Raw genomic sequence first — 25,761 nt, 5'->3', positions numbered from 1 at the left:
TCTGGCTTCAGGGAAGTTTGATGGTTCTCTGAAGAAGATGCGAGAATCAATCGATGCCTGTACTGTTTACTTTACCTTCTGCACTTCAACTTACTCCACAGACTGGTCCAAGATCGGTTTCATGATATCAAACACCTGTTTTGCCTGGGAAACTACTCTTGTCACTTCACCTAATCCTGTTTTACAGGATTATACTGCCTTTATTGCAATGCTTAAACAAAGTTTTGAAAGACTCGAAGTGGTCTACACAGCATGAGAGTCACTCCTAGACATCCGTCAAGGCAACTCCAATGTACTGACCTATGTATCCTCCTTTAAGAGTATACCTGCTGAAGTAGGCTGGCCTGAAACAGCACAGTACACTGTTTTCAGAAGAGGGTTAAGTGACAACATCAAGGATGAGTTAGCTCGAACAACTCGTCCAGATACCTTTTCTGACCTTGTATCACTGGCACTCAATATTGAATTTAGGCTGGAAAAAGCGACCCACAGAACGCGAGAAATATAACGTAACTGCTTCCACGTTCCAACCTACGTCCTCAAACCAAACTCCTACAGAAGGTCCTTTGTGGGAAGAACTGATACAGATAGGAACTGCCTGAGGGCCCATACTGCTACTGAAAGAAGAAGAAGGGACATGGGGCTTTGTCTATCTTGTGGTTCTAGTAATCACTTACTACAAGACTGCCCAGAAGTTCTTCCCACAAGACAGAGAAACAGAAGACACTGGTCCTAGATGGGACGACAATCCAGGAAGATCAATATAGTCCCTCAATAACTACACAAACAATCACTGATGGCTTTGATTCCAGACTTATGGTATTACAGACACACTGAGGTGATAGTTTTGCTTGATTGTGGCGCTGCTGTCAATTTCATGGACATACTTTGGGCTGACCAGGAGGGTATACCCAGAGAAGAAAATAAGGGTTTTGATGGTAGACCTTTGAGTTCTGGTCTGTAAGGAAGGCATGGTATCAAAGTAAGACAGACATAAGTGACCACAGTTCAAGGGTGTTTATTGAACCTTTTTCTAAACGGTGTGATAAACACTTATCTAAACCTATATGTAAGATGGGAGCAAGCTACAACCATCAAATAATAATAAGACAGTCCTAGTGGGGTCTTGTCAAAATAAAAGGGCCTATAAAAAAAAAACTATTGCCAATCCTTACTGCTAATTTACAAATAGTGTGGGAAAATGTTCATGAAAAAGAAAGAGGTGTTCCCAAAATAAGTCAGGATTTGTAGGCAGCCAGCCTCCCTTCCCCACATTTTCAGCACGGGACAAGCCTGTTCACTTGAGCATAGTGCATTCTTGGGCTTCTTCAGCACGAGTACACAGTTCAGTTACAAGCATCTGGGCCTTCTATGCTCAAGGCTCTTACGTAACCAAAGTCTCTTGATTCCGAAGGCCTGATGGATCCAAACAAAATGTTCCTTTCCAAATATTCACATGGGTCGGTGACTCACAATTCACCCCGAATCTCCCTCAACCCGGCTCAGATCCCCTTCTCACAATTAGTCTCCCTCAGCCGGGCTCAGACCAATTACAGTTCACTCACTTCTTCTGTGAGTGACTCACGGTTCACCCCGGCTCCTCCTCAGCCGGGCTCAGATTCCCTACTCACAATTAGTCTCCCTCAGCTGGGCACAGACCAATTACAGTTCACATTAGTTATCAAAGACTTTCGAATGTGCACAGGGTTTGCTTGACCCATTGCAGGACCACTTTGATTTCACAATTCACAAATCTTACTCATTATTGTTGGATACCATGCAGAGGCTTTCGAATGGGCACCCATGTGGGACCGGACCACTCTGTATACGGTATTTGTCTTGTTTTACAAAATCCAAGTATTCCTTGGATTCTTAATTACACTTACATTGCTCGCAATGCACGCTCTGTATTTTGTTGCCTGTCAATTTCTTTATACAATGTTGCCGCTTGCAATTTTGCTTCTAACACGGACTGGTTTGCTATCGATCTCCTCGACTCACCGGCTGTGCTGACTCTATCAAAGCAGCTTCCTTGTCGGAGCCAAGGACAGTACCACGGTGGCAATCGCTCCTCCTCGCCTTGGCTGTCGATGCGGGAAAGACCTGGGGACCTTCTACACACAATGCAGCTTTCTTTCAGTTTATCTCTGGGCCTTATGTTTCTTGTCCTTGGGGCTTCATAAAAGTAGCAGTCTCTTTCCTCTAAAAAGGCCAGGGGCACTTCCCTCCTTGTAACCCTCTCTGGTCTCGCCATCTTTCTCCTCGTATTAAACCGCCATCGCGGAACTGCTGTTTCTTTGTATGTTTAGGCTTGCTCAGAGTGTGCTTTCATGCACCGCCTTTTATCCATGTGAGGAAGTGTGATAGAGGTCAGGTGTATGTAATTATCAGTAATTGCCTGACCTTTGTGTTGGGACATGTCAGGTAAACGGCTCGGGTGTTAGTCCATTGTCACTCACAGTGACCTGTGTGTGAGAAAGTGTTTGTCTTGGTAAAGAGGTGGCGGGTTGAATTCCTAGGTATCCTACCTGGTAGGATGGGGGAAAAGTGTTCAAGGAAGGGGATAGCGCATCTCACCCTCTGGTGTCTCACCTCCACTCCCCGAGCACCCCATATCCAGGTGATCCTCCCGCACTGGTCCACCCCCAGGAACTGGATACAAAAGCGATGGCTGTGTCCTGGCCACCTGGATGACAGATCCCCGGGGACTAGCGGGTGAGACAACTTCAGGTTTCTCACAGGTCCCATCACACATACTTCCTTACCCATATCGGTATCCATCTACGACCATCATCAGACTTTATCTTTTGACATTATCCAAGCTGCTCATTTCCCAGTTATTTGGGGTATTCTGTGGCTCTGGCAGCACAATCCTTGTATCATTTGGTCAAAGAACAATGTCAAATTCAACGCAGAGTTTTGTTCTTCACATTGGGCCTCATCACGAAGTTGACGGTAACCCTTAAATGTGGCGGTTATGCTATTACCGCTGCATTTAAAGGTCCGCCAAATCACAGCTTTTAGCTGGGGGTACATCTGCCACGAATTTTCGGCACTACTACTGCACGCTAATACCGGCGACAGTAGTAGTGCTGAAAATGGGGAATGGAGAATTCCCGAATTGGCCCAGTGGGGAATGGGAAATTACCGTTCTGCCAAACCCGTGATCCGGCGCTAATTTGCTAAAGGTATTTTTGTTTGCCCACCATTAGAAAAGAGGTGAGAGAGTACATAAACACCTGTTCGGTGTGTGTGCAAGGAAAGTATACCAGGGCCAAAAACACCGGCCCCCTGGAACAAGGACACACATCAACAAGACCTTGGCTCCATATTTCTACTGATTTCGTTGTTGATCTTCCTCCATCCCAAGGTTGAACTGCTATTATGGTGATGATTGACTAATTTAGCAAGATGGCTCCCTTCTCCCCATTATGCAGTATTTCTTCGGCTGCGAACATGGCTAAAATATTTTTGAAGGATGTTTTCAGACTACATGGTCTTCCCTTAACCATTGTGTCTGATAGAGGGTATCAATATACTTCTCTCTTTTGGAAGACGCTATGCAATATCTTGAGCATAGAACGGCCCTATCTTCCAGATACCCTCTGCAGTCTAACAGACAGAGAGAATTAATCACACCATGGAGCAATATCTTCGCTGATTTACTAACTCAAAGCAAGATAACTGGGTGGATTTGTTGCCCAGCGCTGAATATACCTATAACAACATGGTACATTCTGCTACTAAGATGAGACTGTACTTTTGAATCTGTAGAATAATCTATCTTTGCAGGCCACCTGTGAGGACTGCTGCGCTATCAAGGTGTACTGGTAGGAACTGTTTTGTCTGTGCTGTTCAGCAGGCCATTCCCGCCGGCACTGGGATGTGAGATCGTATCCCTGCTGCACTCTATAAGAGTACCCCTGTAGGTGCAGAGACCAATTGTCCCTGCCCACTGGAGTTGCACCATAAGCTGAAGGCGAGGACAGTTCTCTTCTGGATGGTGTAGCCCACTATGAGGGTGAAGATGAGTGCTATGTGCGAAGACCCTCATCTGATCCAGCATTGCCTGCTGCATGGTCAGCCACCATTTTGTGTGCTTGCACCGGTACTTCGAGAACGCACATTAAAACAGATTTAGGCGCAGTGTCGCTAGTACTAGGCCTCTGCGAGCCCTCAGATGACGTAGTGGGGTTGGAGCGAACCTCAGAAGATGCTCCAGTAGGCTTCATGCCCTCTGTCGACCGACTAGTTGTCTGGCTCATGGTGTGTGAAGGTGCCCCTCGGGAGTAGGCCCGGTCACAGAGCCCACGGCCAAGAAGAGCTTTTGTGCCCCTCTGTGCCAGGCCCGGAAGGACAGCAAGATCCCTCATGCGAGCGCCAGTATCCTTCTGAGCCTCTGACCTGACACCGATACTAGGATCTGAAAGACCCCTCCCCGGAAAGGAGTTCTCCTGCTGGGGTACCTTGGTAAATGATGCACTTACCTTTCCCTGTGCTTTGGAGGACTTGCCCATGAAGACCTTGGTCGGATCAGGAGGTGATCTGGAGAAGATTCCCCTTCACCTTGCTAATCTGTTCTTGAGAGTTCTCTGTGTTAAGGCACGGTAAGCGGTGCACGCATCCCACCGATGGTCGACACCCAGGCACTCAAGGCAGAGCGTGTGGGAATCTGATGCAGGGAGTGAGCGGTCGCACGAGTTGCAACGAGTAAAAAGGGACTGAGATGAGGTGTCGGAGGGCGAGGCTAGCATGCATACTCACGCCTGCAGCCATGCCCCCAAGCACCATACTTAAGTTAAAAGGAGAAGCTCAGTTTTTCGCTGCTAGAAGATTCCTTGCCCCATCCACATACAGGGGATGTCCATAATGGAGGGAGGAAAGAGGGTGGGACGTAGAAGTATGTATTTGTACAGCCTGAGGCCTATCTTCTAGGGCATCACAGGGTTTATTTCTGCACATATGCTGATGATGTTCATATCCTCGCCTGTCTAAAGGGGCATCTGGAGACAGCTGCGGCTGACCTCAGAAGGAGCAAAGAATAGACTAAAGGTGAATCCCTTAAGATAGATCTATTTCTCTGCTGTGTTCAGAACAGCATCAAATCAGCGGGGGACCTTCGACTTGTGACTAACACCAGTTGCAGAAGTGTCAAATGTGGATTTTGTGATGCTTAGGAAGGCAGAGCGCAATGATCGGAAGGTCCTGCAGGTTGGCATTGATTGATGAGTTTATTGAGATATGATGAACTTTGGTCATCTGTAGGTCTGAATTTGAATCGGGAGGCAAGAGGGAGCGAATGGAGTTGGGTAAGAGTTGGTACGGTGCGTTCATGGGGTTTTAGGTTGTAATACAGTCCCGCAGCTTTGTTCTGGGTAATTTGAAGTTTTGAGGGGGAGGACAGGAGAAGGCAAAAGTGAACACAATTATCTTGGTCAATCCCGGATGTAATAATATCTGTTTAGAGAGAAGCTCTTTAAGACGAATGATGTGATGTTGTAGGCCATCTTAATCAAGAGGTTGCAGGATCTGATGTGCTGGTTGCAAAAAGTGACTGAGAATCCTGCGTTTCAAATAGATTTGGGAGTAGAAGGCAGTGGGTCCAATTCCGGAGTCCAAGAGAGGGAGACAGAGGATGGTTTGCGGAACCAAGGACTAGGATTTCAGACGTGTCCCCATAAATGACAAATTTGCTTTTGTTGATCCAAAACTGTATTACTTTGAGACTGCTGGGACAGAGGCAAAGGGTGGACGCTGGGGGTTGAATTTCATGTCCAGTTCTCACCGCCAGTTGGATGTCTTCAGCATACAGTGCCCCGAAACACATTGAGCATAGGCGCATTATAAATACCCTATAAATAAATAAATAAATAAATACATACATGTGAAATTCCCGATTGAAGAGCCTGACAATATCCGCAAGTGGTCTCATGTAGCCATTGAAAAAGAGGGTGGAACCTTGACAGACACCAAATTCGATGATGCAGGTGCCATCCAGAAGGAAAGGGGCATGTTCCACTTGCTGTGGTGTGCCAGAGAGGAAGACTTGAAGCCCAGCAAGAGCTGTGTCAGAGTTCTTTTCTTCATTGCATTCCTGCATCGAGTTCTTATGGTTAATGCGTTCACATCGTCTACATTGGTTTCCCATAACAATTCATTTTAGTGTTACCCAAGCACTAAGCACTCCACCTTTTGCCCACATCTGATCCACAATGTTGTCCCAGTATACAATAATATGGAATCTGGAAATAATGAGTACTCCATCCTCATGCTATGCATTAGAGGTAAGCTAATCACAAAATCACAGAACAAAATACTTACTGATTGAAGTAAATGCATTACCATGTATTCCATTATTCAAAAAATAAATAACGGTATTATCACATGATCATCTACTAGCAGACCAAAATGCATCATCAGCCGCACACATTTGACATGTCATTACCCTACCTACCCGAACCATACATCATACATCATACATTGCCCTCTACAGCTGAGTCACATGCAAGATTCGGTCCAGCTGTTCACATAGCTTAACTCATCTGACAATGAGAACGGAGGATAGCAGAGGGGCAACACGCGGGTCCAGAGGTTCGAAACCCGGATCTGCGCTTAGAAACTGAGCTCAAGTACAGTATTACGCACTTATAAAAAAAACGATTAAATGAAATACATTTGTCACAGCACCTGTCCTCACGCCCGATAACATGGGCTGCTATAAGGGACCTAGCCATTCTCTACCTACCTTCCATTAGGCAATAAATGCACACACGCATGTCTTACGATTGGTCGCACCCCCTCTCAACTCAGAGTGCGGCCTTCCAAAGGGTATTCAGCCTCACAGCCCTTCTAGGCCATACCAATGGGAGTAGGTGCTATCCAAATGCCAAAAAACATGACATACGGTACAAAATATGGAGAAAAAAAACGAATAATTTGGATTAATCACAGAAGGGCATTCATGAAATGTATATAGCGTGTTAGACAAAGACGAATCATAAAAACAAACAATCGTTGTTACCTAGTATGAGCAGTAAAACTTATTTTAAATAGGAGAATTCAACCTTAAACTTTGTTCTGACCGTATTAGTGCAAACATGGAGATTACATTATTAATCTACATAGTGTTCATTGTATAAACATTGAATTTCATTCACATTTATTTAGTCTCTAAAGCTCCCATTTGGGTACCCACCCCCCCACTGGCGTAACATCCTAATGAGCATCTTTTACCCCCATAGACATGCAGACCCCTCACATATCGTGTACGCCAAGAAACGTAGACAATGCGGCTCATTGCCGCTACTTTTTTGGTGGCCACCCAAGTTACCGCCATTAACAAAATTACTATCATTTTTACCGTAAAGCCAAATTACATTTCAACTTTAAGGTCGAGCATTTATCTCCAACAACAAACCGGCTGGAGGGAACTCCTTCACTTTAATGTGAAAAAGTGGGGCCCATGGAAAAAAAAACACCAAATCCCAAGAGGAGTTCTATGAACTCCAAAAATGGGGACTAGCACTGTTGTGCTGCCACTCATAGCCCAGTGGTAAATCTGCCAGACCAAGTGAGGGTATTTCTGTGTGTATATACCAGAGCATACTGCCAAACTCTGAGTTACCCTCAAAGTCACTGAAACATACTTCCGGGATCATTATATCGGATCTATGTGATGACAGCACATTGTTTACTGCGACAACCGAAAATTACGATTTGTTTTTTTTATTTGTACCCCCTCTTCATCACATATATATGCGGAAGAGACCCCTACAGCTCCCCCTACTCCTTCCTATGTTCATTATATACTATACCCATCCCCCAAATATATAAATGGGTTGAAATGGGGATGTCAAACATCGACATTTTCGGTTGTCGCAGTAAAACATTTCAAGTAATAATATGATCCCATTATATTAGTGGTTAAAAGTGACAGATTTCTAAAACATGAAAGGAAACCAATTACCTATATGTTAATGAAGTGCGTCTATAGACACCAAAGAAATTCGGCCCAGCTCTGCTGGTTGTTTGGATGGGCAGGAGCAAGCCCATTCCCCCTGAGATCGGAAGCCTGCATTGGCTCCCAGGGACTAAAAGTGTTGAATTCAAGGCACCTTGCACAGTGCACAGAGCCTCCTCAGATAGGATTTATGAAATATGTTCATTCTCGCACATCCAGTATATGCAGGGTTCCTGGATTTAGCCCATAACTCTGGAATAAACTCCAGAGCATGGCATCCCAAACCCCCTTCTTCAACTGATCGTTTGCCTATACTCTAATTCTAAGGCTTCTGTGGTCATTCTGGAGTAGGGCCCACTAGTGTGTTTTCAGCTAATAAAGGTGTGTGCCAGGGTTGTCCACTGGCTCTGCTATTGTTTATCATCTTTTTATCAGATGTTATGTCTGCTCCTCCTCTGCCAGGCTCAATTCCTCCGTGTCTGAACAGGGCCATGGGCCCTACTCTACTACATGCAGATGACTCCATACTATTGGATTCGACTCCAAAGGGACTCGCCAGTAGCTTGAACTATGCATCTGGTTATTTCAAAGCTAACGGCTTAAAATTGAATTTGAAGAAAACCAAGATAGCGGTGTTCGGCATTAACAAACGTAAGCATAATTGGTGTACAGACAATTTGAATCTAAATGTGGTTGAATCATATTGTTATTTGGGTGTCATGTTTTTGAGTAACTGTTTGTGGTCTGCTCATCTAGCATTATTAGAAAATTGTTTACGGACAAGCCTTGGTGGTATCAAAAGATTTTATCAAAAATATGGCGGCTTCCGTTTCGATAAATGCAGTCAGGTGCTGGAAGCTAAGGTTTATTCTTCCATATTGCATGGTAGCGAAATCTGGGGAAGCGCGAGCTGTACTGCCTTGGAACGCATTTTAAATATTTATCTGAGAAAGTTGCTGAGTCTGATGTCTATCACCCCGGGGCTCCCTCTTGCTCTGGAAGCAAGGGTCCTAAACATTGGGGCCCGGGCTGAATTTAGGCTCCTTGAGTACTTTCGTAAATTACACTCATGCCCTTTGGTGAAGCCCAATATCGTGAACGTGATGGAAGAATTAAACAAAGCCGAGACATTTGCCACTTACCCCTTGTATAAGAAATGTCCCATCTTGTGCAAAAAGTGGGGGATTGTTTTTGATGATCCCAGGGAGGGCTTGATGACTAAACAACAGCTGTATGTGAAAGCTAGAAGAAGAGATTTTGATCTTGCTATAAACAGCATGAATAATGTCTGCTTGCTGGGACACCGAATGGAAACTTTTAGATTTGAGACGCCTATGGCTGAGAAGACATTTTATTGCGAACAATATTAGGCTTGTCTCTGAAGCTTTGAACATTGTCTTGTCCTGTGTTGATGCTTGCTGTGTTAATGATGTATGCAAATAGATTACGTCTTCTAAGCACATGGCAAGAACATGTTAAGTTCATAATGTTCTTCCTTTTTAATACCTGTATTATATATTTTATCATGACTGTTTTTAATAATCCAATTTGTACAGTATTTTATTTTGTTTGTAAATAGTGAGAGCCGAAATAAAGTATTTGTCTATCTATATGTTAATGAAGTGCATCTATACACACCTAGGAAATGTGGCTAAGCCCTGTTGGTTTTTTGGATGGGCAGGAGCAAGACCATTCCCCCTGCGATTAGAAGCCTGCATTGTCTCCCAGTGACTAAAAGAGTTGAACTCAAGGCACCTTGCACAGAGCCTCCTCAGATAGGTTTTACGAAATATGTTCCTTCTCGCACATCCAGATTCATCCCAAAACAATCTGGTTGAGGACCCTGGAGTAAACTGCATTAGATCTGAGTGCACAGCTTTTTCTATGCAGACATTTCTCCTATGAAATACCTCTTGCCGAAACTTCAAACCAATAGGGAGTATCTGAAATTGCCAAATTGCTTAAAATCCCAATACTGACTCCTCTAGAAGAGGCAGCAAATGTTGTCTCTCTGTACTACCTTAAAGGCATGGTCTAGTAAAAAATGTTATTGTCCCTACGGGTCGGCCATGATTTTTTAAGCCTAAGTGGCTCGATTTTAGAAAACTTTCCTATGGACCTTACCCGAGTTTTCGTCCATTAAACGCACGCGAAAACAAGTACCAGGGAGCCGCCATTTTCTGATAATCCTATCTTTTCCCCGATCGCCCTGGCTGACCTGCTTTTGCGGCACTAAATCAATTCCCCCGCCCCTGAGCCTGACATTATCAAAATATTCATATTCCCCGCCTCTCTCCGTGACGTTACTGTGCTGCGTAGGCAAACGCGCCCAGTCATCTTCTACGCGACTCCACACAGAACCGGAAACCAACACAGACCATCTCACAACACAGCGCGCCACAATTCGGAATATGAAACTGTACTTTAAAATCAAACAGCAACACGGTACATTTGGCAAAGTACATTTATTTTACATTAAATGTTTAGAGAATATTCAGCAATTGCCATATGAACTCCGAAAGGCATTTATTTTCTTTTATCTGTATCCGCCATGGTACACAGGGTGGTGCTTTTTGTTAAAAGAAGCACTTTGGAAGCACGGTGAACCGCAAGGCTGTTCCATCAACTAGGCACTAGTCCATCGTAAAGGTTGATATGTTGCTTCTAGCCACTAGTACAGGGTAAGGGCATGTGGGCCCTTGGCGATCGTCCCATAAAATTGTCAGTGTGCTCCAGTTGTTCACACAAAGCTGCAGGTGTCTACTGTAAAAGCCATCTGCTGGTGTCTCAAACCGATGGCAGTAGCAGAAGGGGAGCAAATACCTGTTATGAAAACAAAAAAATTATAATTAGTCTCGCCAGCTGATCTTCATTAATATTACTTATTTTATTTATTACAGCCGATCAGAAACTATTTGCTTGCAAGGATAGTTCAATGGAGTATGTTCAGCTCTAAAATCAATGCGAAAAGTAACGAAATAAATCGAGGCCAACACACAATGACAAACGACAGTTAGTCTACATGCGTGAGGAATGATATGATATATGATATGGCATTTGTAACGCGCCTATACTCAAGTGTTTCTAGGCGCGACGAGGCAGGTGGGGAACAAGGGGAGACAGACAACGATCCTACTAGGCCAGGTGTCTTTCTGATCGCGCATGGGGAGGAGGAGAGGGGGTAAAAGTGCTGTACATGGTTAGTTGAATACAAATTAAATAATAGGGCCAGCCAGCTGGTGGCAAGTGCAAGGTAAATGCCGGGAGAAGGGGCTGAAGGATACAGAGACAGTCCCGTAGTGCAGGTAGGCAGTGCAGGGAAAAGTGGCTGGGCCAAGGACCGAGATCGGTGAGACCAGTGGACCTGCATGCCCATGTGCCCACTACGAACACGTTTTACTTGCTTTTCCTAGCTCTTCATTCATTCATTTATTCATGCATCCATTCATTAAATCTTCATTCCGGTATAAAAGCGTGTAAAGATTTACTTACATTATATTTGAAATTTCCATTGTGTCTCTTCCTAATGCAGTCTGTAAAACGGACCGTGCTCTTGACAACGATTTTTCGTATACTGAACTAAAATGAAACTCGGTCTAGTTTCTGAATTTTCTGCCTTATCGTCTCTTACGTTATTGCGCACCCCCTTCAAATGTAGTTCTTTCGGCATGGTCCCTGTCTCAAGGTCAAAAAACAATAGACCCTTATACTTCCAGTGCAACTTGTGGGCCTCATCTGGGGGCTGTCCTTCGCATTCTTTATTTGCAACATCACGTAGTATAGGCATCTGTGAGAACTTGAAGTTTAGAATCCGTCTATGTAGTGCGCCTCAATGGGCAAATGCGAACTGGCTTCTCTCCCAAATGCCACGGCCCGCTTGGCTGGCGCGTTCTAGGTGCCCCAATTTTGTCCCCGTTGTCTGCGAGCTTTGCAGCCCAAATTGAGCCATTTAATTTTTGGCGGAAGGTCAGGGAAAGTATAAAGTACCACAGGAGTTGAGTTAAAAGTGAGATTTATTGTTTGTTTGTTTGTTTTATTATTTGCAATACGCAAGCCTCCCCTCCGTTAACAGTGTGCAGCATTTACATTTACATGAGATGAGACATGAGAGAAATATGTACATACACATATGTGAGGTGGATAGAGAGAATTCAAAGATGACACCCAGCTTGTTCGCCACCCATGATAGTGAATGTAGGGGTTAGATTTACAGGTACACTGTACAATAACATTTATTTACAAAAAGACAATCGTATTGCAATTATTTAAACCGGGATTTGTATTTCAAAACCAGCTCTCCTTTGGGTGGGTATGGCACAGTCGCAATGTTCGGTGGCAATGGATCACTGCTCTGCACAGAAACGTCCAAAATTCCATATCTGTGCTTCTCTAACACAGCAACAATAAGGCCTTTCACAAAGTCGAACTGCATTTCCTCATAGACTGGTTTGATCACCCATTGCTTACTTCGTTTTGAAAACACCTTAGTGTAGCGAGGCATCCTTACTTTACCCCTAGTCCTAGATTGTTCACGTCCGACATTGCTGTTATGGGCCAAGACCGCTAGTAGAGTGCGATGTTTCATGCCCCGAAAGCTAAAATGCAAGCGCTTTGGCCTGTACTTTAGGCACATATTGTGGAACACCTCCAAATCTCGTGTGTGACAGAATTCTGTCAGTCCTCTCAAATCCCTTGATAGAGTTTTGTCGAAAACAATCTTCTCAATGGCTTTGTGTGTCGGTGAAGATGGAATCAACCACTTCTTCTTCCGTGCCTGCTCTGGGGACAAAGGCCATGTTCACATTGGTGGAAATGTTGATTTGCTGTCCAGCGGTGAACGTTGGTACAGTGGACATCAGTGACCGCCATTTTTCAAGTAGTATTTCCACTGACCCCTCACAAGTTTTTGAGCTCCACCAACGATGGGTGGTGATAGAATGTGACCACTGCAAAATACTTTCAAAACCTTTTTTTTTCCCTGCAGCCGAGATTTTCTTATTGATTGATTTAGCAAGATGCCATACGTCAAATTGATGTTTAAATGTGGGAACTGCTCTCTCATTGTCTTGGCAATTGAAACGTGTCTATCCGTGGCTATGAGGTCGATGTGCATTCCCCTTGATTGTAGATATTCCACTGATTTTATAAATCCTAGTTTCTCCATGGCCACTGACGATGTACATTGTGTTACCTGCACGACCACCGAACTCACAATTTTCTTACTATCCATGTGCTGAAAGTGGTAGGTGCAGTACTTGGCAGAACATCCAGGGCTGTCGCACTGTCCATCGCCGGCTAGCCTGAATCGTTTGCCTTCGAATGTACTTGCTAGAGACAATTGTTCAATTTTCCAAGCATCACTAATGGCCGGAAACAGATAATCACGTTGGTATATGTAGTACAGCGCTTTAGAAATGAAATGGAGTCCCACAAACTGAAAGAAAGCCTCTAACTTTCTAAAACTGGAGCCACTAAAAAGTGATGCAGCTGCACACAGTAGATTGCCTGCTGGCAGTTTCCCCAGCATCGGTTGTGCAGACCATGAGAACCTATGATTTAATCTACAGGCGGCATTTATTTTGACGTTACTGCCTTTTATTTGACGAGTCACATTAATCAATGGCTTCCCACATACTTTCCCTCTAATGGAATGCACACATTTCAGCATACTTATAATTTCCATCAAACAACTGCCGAATACAATGTATTTGCTCTCTTTCATTAGACTGTCATCCTGCGTCAACGTTGTTTCGGCCTGTGACGTTGTGGAGATTTCAACACATTGGTAAGTAATATCGCTGATATCAAGTTCTGATGCGTCTATGGATGCTGCGGCTGGTTCATTCTCTGTCATTTCGACATCTATTACTTCAACATTGATGGGAGAACACAACAATGTCGACAGGATTTTTGGTGGCAAATGTTTGGCGGGTGTAGATTGTGTAAATTGATCTGCAACTACTTCAGAGCTATCTTCAATACATTCAATAACATCTTCTTGTGGTGGTGCGGTCGCACTGTAGCTATGGTCCAATGCAACTTTGCTGTAGTCTCCAAACACAGTTAATTTATGTTCTGGCCATTGGACATGAGCATCTCGAGCCTGAACACGCCTCGCCTCAATTAATAGTTCCTCCATAGTGTACACGGTCTGGCAAGCCACATCTCTCATTCGCTTCACTGTCTGTGTGTGTATAGTTCTGACACCCACGGGTAACTGGAGGAGAGATTGGAAAAGGGATGTTCAGTTTAAACACAAGATGGAGTGTAGTAGAATTGACTGGAAAAAAAACATAAAATAGTCCCCAGCACAAACATTTTATTAAAGTTATGAACTGTTTGTAACTAAACTTTTTTTGTTTTTTTTTCTTTGCAACTTTTTTGACTCGACCTTCAACATCTGCACGCTGTAGCTCCGATTCGTTTCCGCATGTCCTCCCTTCCTCTTGCGCTGCAACGACTATATTTTCTGTATCCGCATAGACAGCACGGAATGAGGCTCCATCGTCTCCCGGAAACATAGTACTTTCATTACTATGTATCAAAATATTGTTAGCATAAAACACACGTGAGGACGAACACACAGGTACATCTCAATAGCCAAACACGATTTAAACATTGTGTGCAACAATCAAACGACAAGTATTCAACCAGTGATGATCTATTTCGCTGGAACTGTCAGTATCCATACCTCTGGCTCTGCATGGACTGCCATGAATGGTTGTATTGGAGAGGAGGCATCCGCATCTCCCTGAAACACAGTACTTGCATTAGTATGCTTTTCAATATTGGAAACACAACACACACTTGGGGTCGACGGCACAGGTACATATAAAGAGATACCCACAAATGATGCATTGTCCAAAAGAATCAAGGAAAATCCAAATATGATCACATTTCATCTACTTATTTCAACGATTCCTTTACATCTGCATCATCTAAATGAGATGTTGTGATTGTGGTGGAAGCTCCGTCGTCTCCCTGAAACACAGCACTTGCATTAATAGGGAAGAAAGTATAGCAAATGGAATCACGTTATATGATCACGCATGATGGAGCTGTCATTATCCATACCTCGTGCTGCTGAAGAATATCTATGGATGTTGCAAATGTAGTGCGCACTTCCGAAAGCTGTTGCGCCGATTCGTATACGCATGGTCCCGCTTCCACTTCCCCTGGAATTACTTGAATGTCAGGCTCTGCATCAAGTGCAGGGGTTGACTCTCCATCAACTGCCTGAAACATAGTACTTGCATTAGTGAGGATTACAATAGTGAAAACATAACACACACCTGGGGTCGACAGCACAGGTACATATCAAAGGCTAACCACGAATGAAACATTGTGTAGAACAATCAAACGACAAGAATTCCAGCTCTGATGATGACGCTCGATGGAGCTGTCAGTATCCATACCTCCTGCTGTTGAAGAACATCTAGAAATGTTGTAGATGTGGCGGACGCTTCAGCATCTCCCTGAAAGAGAGTACTTGCATTAGTATGGATAACACTAATTATAACTGAAAACAAACACCAGTGGACGATAACTAAGGTGTATATCAATTGGAAAGCACTAACCAAACATTCGGTAAAATGATTACACGATAAAATAAAAATATTACTTGACATGCATAAAACAAGTCTGTAGCGGATTAGTCTAGTAAGATTACCTGATACGCGCTAGAAGTGGTTGATAACTGCGACCACGTCAAGGATGTAGAATGTTCTTGCTTCAGATTCAAGGGATAGTCAAGAAGTTGTAAAGGTAAATTAATGATTGATAATGAAATACCAATATTAAAAATAGCCATGTAAGGCGACAGAATACTTGTAAAATGCTCAATACAGCACAGTTCCCTGTTCCCATATATATACATTGCGTTTGTGGGTTATGAAATCGAAAAAGAATATATTGGTAAATGTCATTATTCAAAAAACTATACACTCATATCAATATCGAAATTATTACAAGGGATAGAACACCTACAATATCAATTAATCCGTTCGGATACCTACACACTACCGCAAGGCCTAAAGCTAAATCCGGACACTTGACTCACCGGTGGCGGAATGTGGACGAATAGAGTGGGAATAGCGTTGAGCAATTTCCGTGTCGTTCGCCGTTTATTCAAGATGTTGTGTACATGTCCAAGGAAAAGTGCCGGCTGCAGATGCGGTATCGATCACCCCTCTTGTCCTGTAAGACTTGTTGGACTCTACTTTCCAGCTCATCCAGTGGATATCCGCAATGTCTGACCCATTCTCTTATTCGATCAACAGTTTGCGGGAATACATGCATTGTAGTGCCTTCAGATTTCACATGGGTCTTCGAAAGGCAACCGCTAATCGAACATGCAGGCATTGTTGATAAATCTGAAAAGTAAATATCGACATTATTAAACAATCTTCAAGAATAAAGATTTGATACAAAAGTAAATGAATCATACAATGATCAATGCAAGGTTTGTTTTGGTCGCAGGAACTATACCAGTTCATTATGTGCGGCTTAGTATTTGCATAAGTTGCAGAAATGTATAAAGGATGTGACTAAAAACTGAACATGTGACTCATCCCTTGGATGTTCTGTATTGCACGAGAAGGAAACATGCTTACATTATAGACTGCAATTCGATGACAATAGACACAGATGAAAATAAATAGATCTATTGATAGCATAGCAATGGAAACTCAAGTCAATAGCAATGAGACCAATGAACCTAGCACTATTGTGTACTCAACTCGCAAATAGATAGAAATTTAAAAATCTGCGAAATATGACTAGGATACATGGCCTTACCTTGACCAACAAACAGTTGGATTCAGCAAGCAGAGCAGTATGTTGCAGGAAAATAGGTGGGTGGCCACAGGTAGCACACTGATGGGTTTGCTCTAAGCGGTCACAGAAGTTCACGGATAGCACGACGACGAGCAGATTAGCGTAGATCTCAGTGGTTGCCAGGTAACACGTTCAGGAGTTGACTTGCAAAGCACAAAGATGTTCTCATGAGACATATCAAGTGGTTTATAAAGTATTAGAAACAGGGATGTGTTTGTGAATGAATGACGTATGTATGTCGTGGTCTTAGTGGGGCGGCCTGCTTCAAGGGGAGGCCTGGCTGGAGACACGGGGTCTGAGGAGGCCATGTGACCGATGGCCCCTTGGCGTGGGATACCTTTTGAAGTGTACATGTAGTTTGGCACCTTGGCCTTTCGCGCCCCTGAAGACCCCATGCCAGCGCGCATCCACCGGTGCAAACCGCCTTTGATACAGGGGGGTGGGATGGATGGGCCTGGGGTGTGCAGATAAGGCACAGGAAGACTGCTGAATGGAGACACACTTATGTTGATTGCAGGGGGGCGGCCTGCTTCAAGGGGAGGCCTGGCTGGAGACACGGGGTCGGAGGAGGCCATGTGACCGATGGCCCCTTGGCGTGGGATACCTTTTGAAGTGTACATGTAGTTTGGCACCCTGGCCTTTCGCGCCCCTGACAGCCCCCCATGCCAGCGCGCATCCACTGGCGCGAACCGCCTTTGATACAGGGGGGTGGGATGGATGGGCCTGGGGCGTGCAGATAAGGCACAGGAAGACTGCTGAATGGAGACACACTTATGTGGATTGCAGGGGGGCGGCCTGCTTCAAGGGGAGGCCTGGCTGGAGACACGGGGTCTGAGGAGGCCATGTGACCAATGGCCCCTTGGCGTGGGATACCTTTTGAAGTGTACATGTAGTTTGGCACCTTGGCCTTTCGCGCCCCTGACAGCCCCCCATGCCAGCGTGCATCCACTGGCGCGAACCGCCTTTATATCAATATATAGTATATCGTCTTTAAATCAATGATAGTATATCGTTGCTTATCAATAACAAATGCCACATACCGGAGATTCTTGTGAGCACAGACCCACACTTCAACCGGTGTATTATAGTGGTCAAGACCCGAGGCCTGTATAATCCAATGGTAATTGTTAGTATAGACATTTGTGTGACTTTTATAGAGACATAACCCACTGAAAGACTTTGAACAAGTGTTATTTAGTGCATGCATTATCGAGAATATGTTATGTTAGCTTCACAGTGACCAGACCTTCACCCATTCGGAGCACAGATGTCTGACGTCCATCCTTGAATGGAGACACACTTGATTCATTTAAAAAATCGAAACAACCGTTGTTAAAATATATGTGGTGTTTTATTTTGTAGCTTATTTTGATGACACAAAAATACAAAACTTTACACATTGTACAGTTCAGGTTGCAGCACAGCGAGAGAAAATCCCCTGTACTGACCGCTGTCACTCGGGAACGTTTCTCTAATGGCACGAACGGCACAGGCGGGTATCACTCTTCGAACGCGGTGCCCAAGCCTCCCGTGGAGCCACCATGTAAAGGAACGATAGGCCACCAGCCTGTACCACCTGTGAAAAGGAATGAAACAAACTGTTTTTAAATGACCAAGATAAGTTTAATAAACATTTGTTGTCAATGACAATTCTTGTAACTAATGGCATTCTGCACGGACAAATGCTATCTAGACAATGCACACTATTGAACGACTTACATGCGTTACAATGATATGTAGATGTAATTTTGGATATAGTAGAAGAACATGAAATAGGAGTGGCATGACAAGCAGAGTATACTTACTCGTTACTCGGATTACGAGGACGAACAGTTGCGCGAAGTTCGTGCATAAGCACCATCATTATTCTCAACACGGCCCGTGTGAGGCAGGCTGCCCTGAAGTCTGGCAGCTCGGTGATGCATTGCGGTCGTGGCTCGCCTTCCGAAATGTAGGCCAGGCATCCAGAGTTTTCTCGGCAGCAGCAGTTCTCGTCCTCAGTTGGCATTAGCTCGCACCGATTGCATGTGCACCAGGTGGTGACGCCGTCCATTCGACTAGGCCCAGGCTCTTCATCTTTTGATTCGTCTTGCCAACTGCCGTCCGAATCCCCATTGTTTTCGCGTGCTTCCCTTTCCAGTAGTTCCTCCTCGGTATACTCGGGCTCGTACATGTAGGGCATTATTGTAGCCATTGTGTGTTAAACAAACTAAAATAATTTATAGCGGTGGTACTGGTATCTGTTCACACGGGCTACAAGCGGCGAAGGTAGCTGACCAGAGCACTGAAACGAGTCACAGAATACTCAAAGTAACACAGAGAGAGGAATGGAATCGAAAATCTGCTGCTGTGTGTTGTGAAACGGTCTGTTTATACTTATTGAGGAAAGAGGCGTCCTGCCTTTTCCATGGCGACACGTCATTAGCTGAAGCGCAGCGAATGTTGACACAAGACGTGCTTTGGCGTTGGGAAATGGGCGGTACGAGTCTGCTGATGACAGGCTCAGGGGCGGGGGAATTGATTTAGTGCCGCAAAAGCAGGTCAGCCAGGGCGATAGGGGAAAAGATAGGATTATCAGAAAATGGTGGCTCCCTGGTGCTTGTTTTCGCGTGCGTTTATTGGACGAAAACTCGGGTAAGGTCCATAGGAAAGTTTTCTAAAATCGAGCCACTTAGGCTTAAAAAAACATGGCTGACCCGTAGGGACAATAAAAAATTTTACTAGACCATGCCTTTAATGGTTCCTCAATGCCAATAAGCCTCTTTGAGGCGCCCAAACACTCTACCAAATGCATATATTGATGCTGATTCCGAAATATGAGACGTGTCCTAACTTGTTATTCGTATTCCAGGAGTAAGCAGGGACGTCGCCAGGGCCTTTCAAAATTTTCAGTTGAAATTGACCTGGAGCCCCAGGGGGCGGGGTCTGAGCTGCTGCCCCTGTGTTGGCAGTCTTATTACAAAGCATAATACTTCTTTAATTCAGTACATTAAATGTGCACATTGAAGCAGCACGTTACAGGCTGCTTTTGCTGGTTTCCCTAAGGACGTCACCTCCTTCAGGCCTTGCAGTAACCAGCAGCGTTCTGATTGCCTCCGTGCCTTTTCACTCCGGTTTCGACTACAGCAGCACCTTGCTGACAAAGAGAGCTTGATAGCTTTTCAGTGGACATGCAGTGGGTCAGCTCCCTGCTGGCTGCATTTCTTTTTCTGTGCAGAGGCCAATAAACCTGTCCCATGATAATCTGCAGCTACTAACCCTCTCCCTCCGTCCCTTTTTGCCCCCAGTATAATCGCCCGCTCTCCATTCCTTTATCTCTCCATGTAATCTTTGAACCCACGTGTGTCTCAGACTGGTTTACCCAGCTGTAAGCAATGGGGCCCTCTGTCAAGGGCTCATCCTGCTCCCCACGATACTGTTAGGCAGAATCCTGAGCAGTGCCTTTAGGGACCCCTACACACAATTAAGACTACAGGTGGCAATACAAGTTTTACCTTTGGTACAAGCCTGTACTACTATGTGGAAGTGGTAGCAGTAGCGGAGCAGCCAGGCTTATCTCAAGAGTATATGAGCAGTAGCAGAGATTACACAAAGGGACCACAATTACTGTGACTCAAGCAAACACTGACTCAAGGTTTCAGGTAAAAAATATAAGTACATTTATTTTCAAACCATTTGTTATTAACACAACACTTCTATTAATTCAAAACCACACGTAAAATACACTACAACCAACCAATTCACTTTGGTACACTCTAATTCAAGGTAAGCACCCTATGTTTTAACGGACTGGTGTTGTGAAACAAAAGACGTTACCGGGAATACACTTGCGATCACTTTTTGACAGTAATGATTGTTCGGTCTTACTAAAGAAACGCATATCCATGGCAAGAAATGTTACCGGGGCAAAAACACACTTAGCACCTGAGTTAACCAGAGAGAGTTGGGGGGAAAAAATCATAGGCAATACTTTTGTTAAGGCAGACAGAATCAGAGAACACTATTTGACGGAATTCAAGAGTCAATAGGCCGGAGCTAGTGTCAAGTGGAACCGGGTTCCTGTTGTCGAGGATCACACAGTCGGACAGTTCAAGATTCAACGTTGCCAGGAGTACTTACATATTGTCAACAGAGGAAGCAAGAGTTAAAAGAAGGAGGGGAAAAAAGGGCAAGCCTTGCAGGCAAAGGAAAAGGGATTCACCCTAATTCCTCAAGCAGAACACAGTACCTTATTCAATGAAGAAGCTGGTGCCACGGCAGTTGTTCCTGTTGGTTTCCTGCAGACCCACGGTTCCTGGAGCTTCGGTGCGAAGGAGGACGCCTGGAGGGGTCTGCACCACACAGTTATGAAGCCGGCAGCAGCGACGGTGAATAAAAGGTGCGCTCCTTAAAAACAGGAGAGGCTCTTCAGATGGCTATACGGACCACTACAGCAGTGTGCAGCGATTTCAACCAAGAAGAGGATCCTCTGGCTGTGGAAGATGAGCTGGTTATCCCCACCAGGCTCAAGGGAAGAAGGCTCCGGACTGGATCTTCTCTGGTTGTCGAAGGGTAGATAGTTCAGGACTGTAGCAGGGGTTCACCGAGACGGGGTAGTTGCAGCAGCCGTCTTCTTCTCCGCTTCTCTTTGGTTCCTTGTAGTTCCAGTGGCGACTCTGACTTCTAGCCCAAAGAGACCTGCCTTTTATGCGAACATCCCCCATTCACACAGCCTGGCTGTCATTCACACAGCCTGGCTGTCAATCACGCAGCAGGGGGGTTGTCCAGCCCGGACAACCACCCAGCCAATCATGGCAAAGTGCGACTTGGGTTTCCTAGGAAACCCTGTGCAGGAGGTGAATACACCCCTCCCTCACATTCAGCCCACCTAGACACCCAGGCGCCTGGAGGAGGGCTTCTTGGTAGAAGCCCGCCAAAAGACAGTGAACAAAGGAGGCAAACCGGGTTTGCCGCGCAAAGTAAAACACAAGAAGGACTTTAACAAAAAGAAATGGCGAATAAACCCGACCAGAGCCAAAAGGAAAAGTATTTGGTCAAGCGGGTTTATGTTTGAGGCTAATATAATAGCCTAAAACAATACCACGTTTATATGATATAATCATGGTAGAAATGTTAGGGTAGATACCACTGCCACCAGCCAAGTCTGCCACCAGCCAAGTCTAAATGTTAAAAGAGCGAAACAATGCTCTAGGAGGTACAGATAAAAAGGGATACGGAGTAACCCTTTCCAGTACTCCATGTAAGATGGGGTGTACTGGATCTGTGGTTAAATGACTAGATAAAGTTAATGGCAACTTTACCCTTTTCTGGGGGACTGTAGTCAGCCTCAGAAATGGAGTCGGTGGGAAGTCTACAAGACAACCCTGTGTCACTGCACTGAAGGTGCTGTGTAACACAAAAGAAGGGGACTACTGAAGTGTTGTACTCCAGAGTCCACAATCACAAAAATAGGTAGAAGACACATGGTAAAACATGGGTAAGAGTGGGGGAAAAGCTCACACTCTTACCAAGTGAAAAAATAAACTCCAGAAATCCAGCAAAGCTGCTGGGGGACTCACTAGGTGAGGGAAATTAGCCATAAAATGAGAATTCTCCCTAACAGATACCAGTGCTCATCCAGGACCCTCGCACCATCTCAGGCATTTCAGGCACTCAGCACTTGGACACAAATAATACACAAGACCAGAAGTGGGATCAAAAAGCTCTGTAATGCAAACACACACCAGTGCTTGGGAGGGCTGCATTCGGTTCTGCCACTCCCAAGGCTGGCTCATACTTATGTACAATGCAGAAGCTACATATTAGTCTCCACCCATTAACACCATGTATGATAACACATTTCGCTGAACGGGGGAAAGAAAATACATTTCGTAACAGAGCAGACAGGGGATGTTCCAGCCCCTACAGGGGGCGCTCGAGGGACGTCCCACATAGCGTTGCGCCCCTCTGGCAGCCCCCTCCCGTTGTGGCTTTGCAGGTCACTACCCCTTCCGCTCCGTCACGAGTGGGGGCGGGCGTCCCCAGGGTGGGTGTCCCTAGGGCGGGCATTTCCGGCCAGCCCTGTGGACAGCCTACAAATACAGAGGAGGACTGCATGAACGTCCTCTTTGCAGTCCTCCTCCGGCAAATTAGGGAGTCATGCTGTTGCTCGTGTTGTAACCTTTCAGCGTCGGATGATTCCTGGTAAGTTGTTGTTGCCTACGCAGGGCCTCTGGGACTGCGGATGGAACACAGGGCTGGTTGTGCTACAGGGATATTTGTCACTCGGAGCACAGGGCCAAGGCTTGGGCAGTTGGTTTTTGGAAGGGGCGCAGGTAGGGGCGCTGTGCGATATGGTTGTTCGAGTGTGTATTTGCTTAGCACAATTGCAGGATGAGGTGCGCAGGGTCACCGTGCCACATGGGCAGTTGGGGAGAAATGGCAGCATTTTGCTGACACCGGGGGGTGGTAGTACACCTATTTCCTCCACTGCCATGGGTATGTTTTGACTTAGTGCTATTTCACTCTTTGGTTTGGGGTTACTAGCATTTTCTTAGAGCGCATTTGAGTGCAAACAAGGGGGAGTAACTTGTGTGGCTGATGTATGAGTGCCACATGGGCTGTTTGGGTTCTGCAATTGTGCAATATAGAGGTTTAATTTGCACCGTGAGTTGGTTGTTTGATTTGAAGAGATACATGTAATGTGTGACTAGGGTACCGCCATTACCGCATGGTAATGCACGCCTTGGGGCTCAACTCATTCGCTCGTGTCATTGCAATGCAAAGGATTTGGCACCGCAAATTGGGTGTTGGATGAATACAAATTGGTATCTATCAGGCTGGTTCAGGTTGTGTCCTCCTTTGTTTTCCCTGGGCGGTGCGCCATTTGGGGGCGCCATGGACGTATTTTTGCAGGCTAGACGGGTGGCGGAATTTGATTGAACCCATGGACAGCCGCCGCACGGCATGGCAAATTGACGTGAAGTAAGTTTTGCATTACACAGAGAGGGTCGATTGAATGCACCCGTCCGATTAATTCCCATTCCTATTCCCGATGATAAAGCAGGGAGGACATTTTGTAAGGGGTTGGATCAGGTCGTTCCGGGTGGTGATTAGCATTTTGTTACGCTCATCTGATATCCCCGGGGGCGTCTGGAAGGCTCTGAGATCTGGAACCCTGGATGCGTAGTTGCCCAGTGCTGAATAATGAATCTGCAATTACAGAAGGGAGGATTTGTGATAACTGTCTCTAATGGGTGAATCTCCCACATCCCTCTGACCGATTCCCTTCCCACTGGGTTCTTTTCTCATCCTAGTTATTTGTAGGGTGAGCTATCCGTCCTGCGTTTCTTGTGCAGGGGCGCTTGACGTTGGTTGGTGAGCTGCCCGAGTTGCTTCACTGGTGCAATACGCCTTCCTTGGGCCCAGGCCTGCTGTGAACCTGAATCTGCTGGTAGGCAGGTAGGTTTGTTATTCGTAAGTCGTTGTTCTGTTTATGGTGGGAATTCGTTAATGTCTTTATCTCCTTCTTCTCAGGTGCGAAGGTCTTGATACTGGCGTGCCGGATGGAGAGGCACGTTTTCTAGATAATAGAAAGCGGGAAGCGCAGCGTCTTTATTGTTTTTTAAAGCTAATCTGTGTTTTCTTCTTCTTCTCCTCACAGGCCGCTGTGGTGCTGTGAGTGGATGATAGCGCAATGAAAACCAGGCCCCCGGAATCCGTCAAGGTAAGTACAGCGTTGTGCGGTTGTTTAATATTGAAAGCAAACCTGAATATGTCTCTTTTCCTTTGCAGATGTTGCTGTGGTGCTCTGGATGGAAGCGTGGCGTAGCGCGATGGAATTCAGGTAAGACTGATGGAATTCGATGTTTTGGAAGAGCGCATTCTAATATTGTTTTTCCCTTTCTCGTTATTGCATGTCGCAATGTTCGAACAGCAGCTGTGGTAGCGGTTCACCAGAAGTCCTTAAGCTAGTACTCACAGGTGAGTGATGTTTCTTCTTCTCTCGGTTTCCACAGACTGCAGCCCAGTTGAGATGCTGAGTGCTGGATGGTGTTTTCTCAGGTAAGACAGAATAATCTTGTTCTTGTTCTTGCAGGATTACAGGAAGATGCTGAAGACCAGGAGCTGGACACAGTGAGCGTCACGCTGCGGGTTGCAGAATAACTCGAAGAGTGTTCTGCAGTCATGGTGTGGTTTATATAGCCCAGGTAAAGTAGTACCAGGGAAAGTAGTTCCAGGCCTGCCACACCCAAAACACTAGACCGCATGGCCTGGTTCTTAGAACTAGACTGTGTGGGTGCTTCCATGTTGGATTTAAAGGGCCATGTACATAAATGGGACCTAGTTTGAACAGCCCTTCCTTCCTACATATGAGCCTGGTGCCAACAGCGCCAGGACTGGCTCCAGGAGACCTTTTGCAGTGGTTTTAAGGCCCTCAGGGTTCTGGTGGGAGCCTGCTTGTGGCACAACTTGTGCCCCCTCACAGTGGTCATGACACATTTGGGCACCCGATGTTTTTAAAAAACTGCACGTTCCATTGTGGGTGGAAAACACCATGGTGCGGGGAAGGTGTTGATTGATTTTGCAAAAGTTGAAAAGGAAAGTTTTGGGTTTAATTTGAAAAGGGCTCAGGGTTTTTTACGAGCACCATGGCATGTTTGTGGCGAAACAGCAGCATGGTTTCATTGATGGCTATTTCCTGTACATCATAGTTGAGATTTTGGACGGGTTTTAAAAGAACACGATGCGGGAGATGGGTTGGATTTGGGGAATTTAATACATCATGTTTGTGTGCTGAAATAATTGGGACCACTGTGCTGCGCACATTTGTTTTTAGTGGCCCAAAGCTACTTACAAGGTTTGGTGCACGGCTGAGTGAAGGGGTAAATAAGCGTTGTACGTATGGAGGGGAAGGTCAATTGGGGCTGGTGTAGGAGGTCTCGGGTCTGCTGGGGGCTCCCTGCTTTTTGGGTCGTGATGCAAGT

Source organism: Ambystoma mexicanum, chromosome 5q (genome assembly GCF_040938575.1).
Source record: "Ambystoma mexicanum isolate Mex_15411 chromosome 5q, UKY_AmexF1_1, whole genome shotgun sequence".
Taxonomy (NCBI): Eukaryota; Metazoa; Chordata; class Amphibia; order Caudata; family Ambystomatidae; genus Ambystoma; species Ambystoma mexicanum.
The sequence above is the reverse complement of the archived record's forward strand: the minus strand, read 5'-3'. Positions refer to the sequence as shown.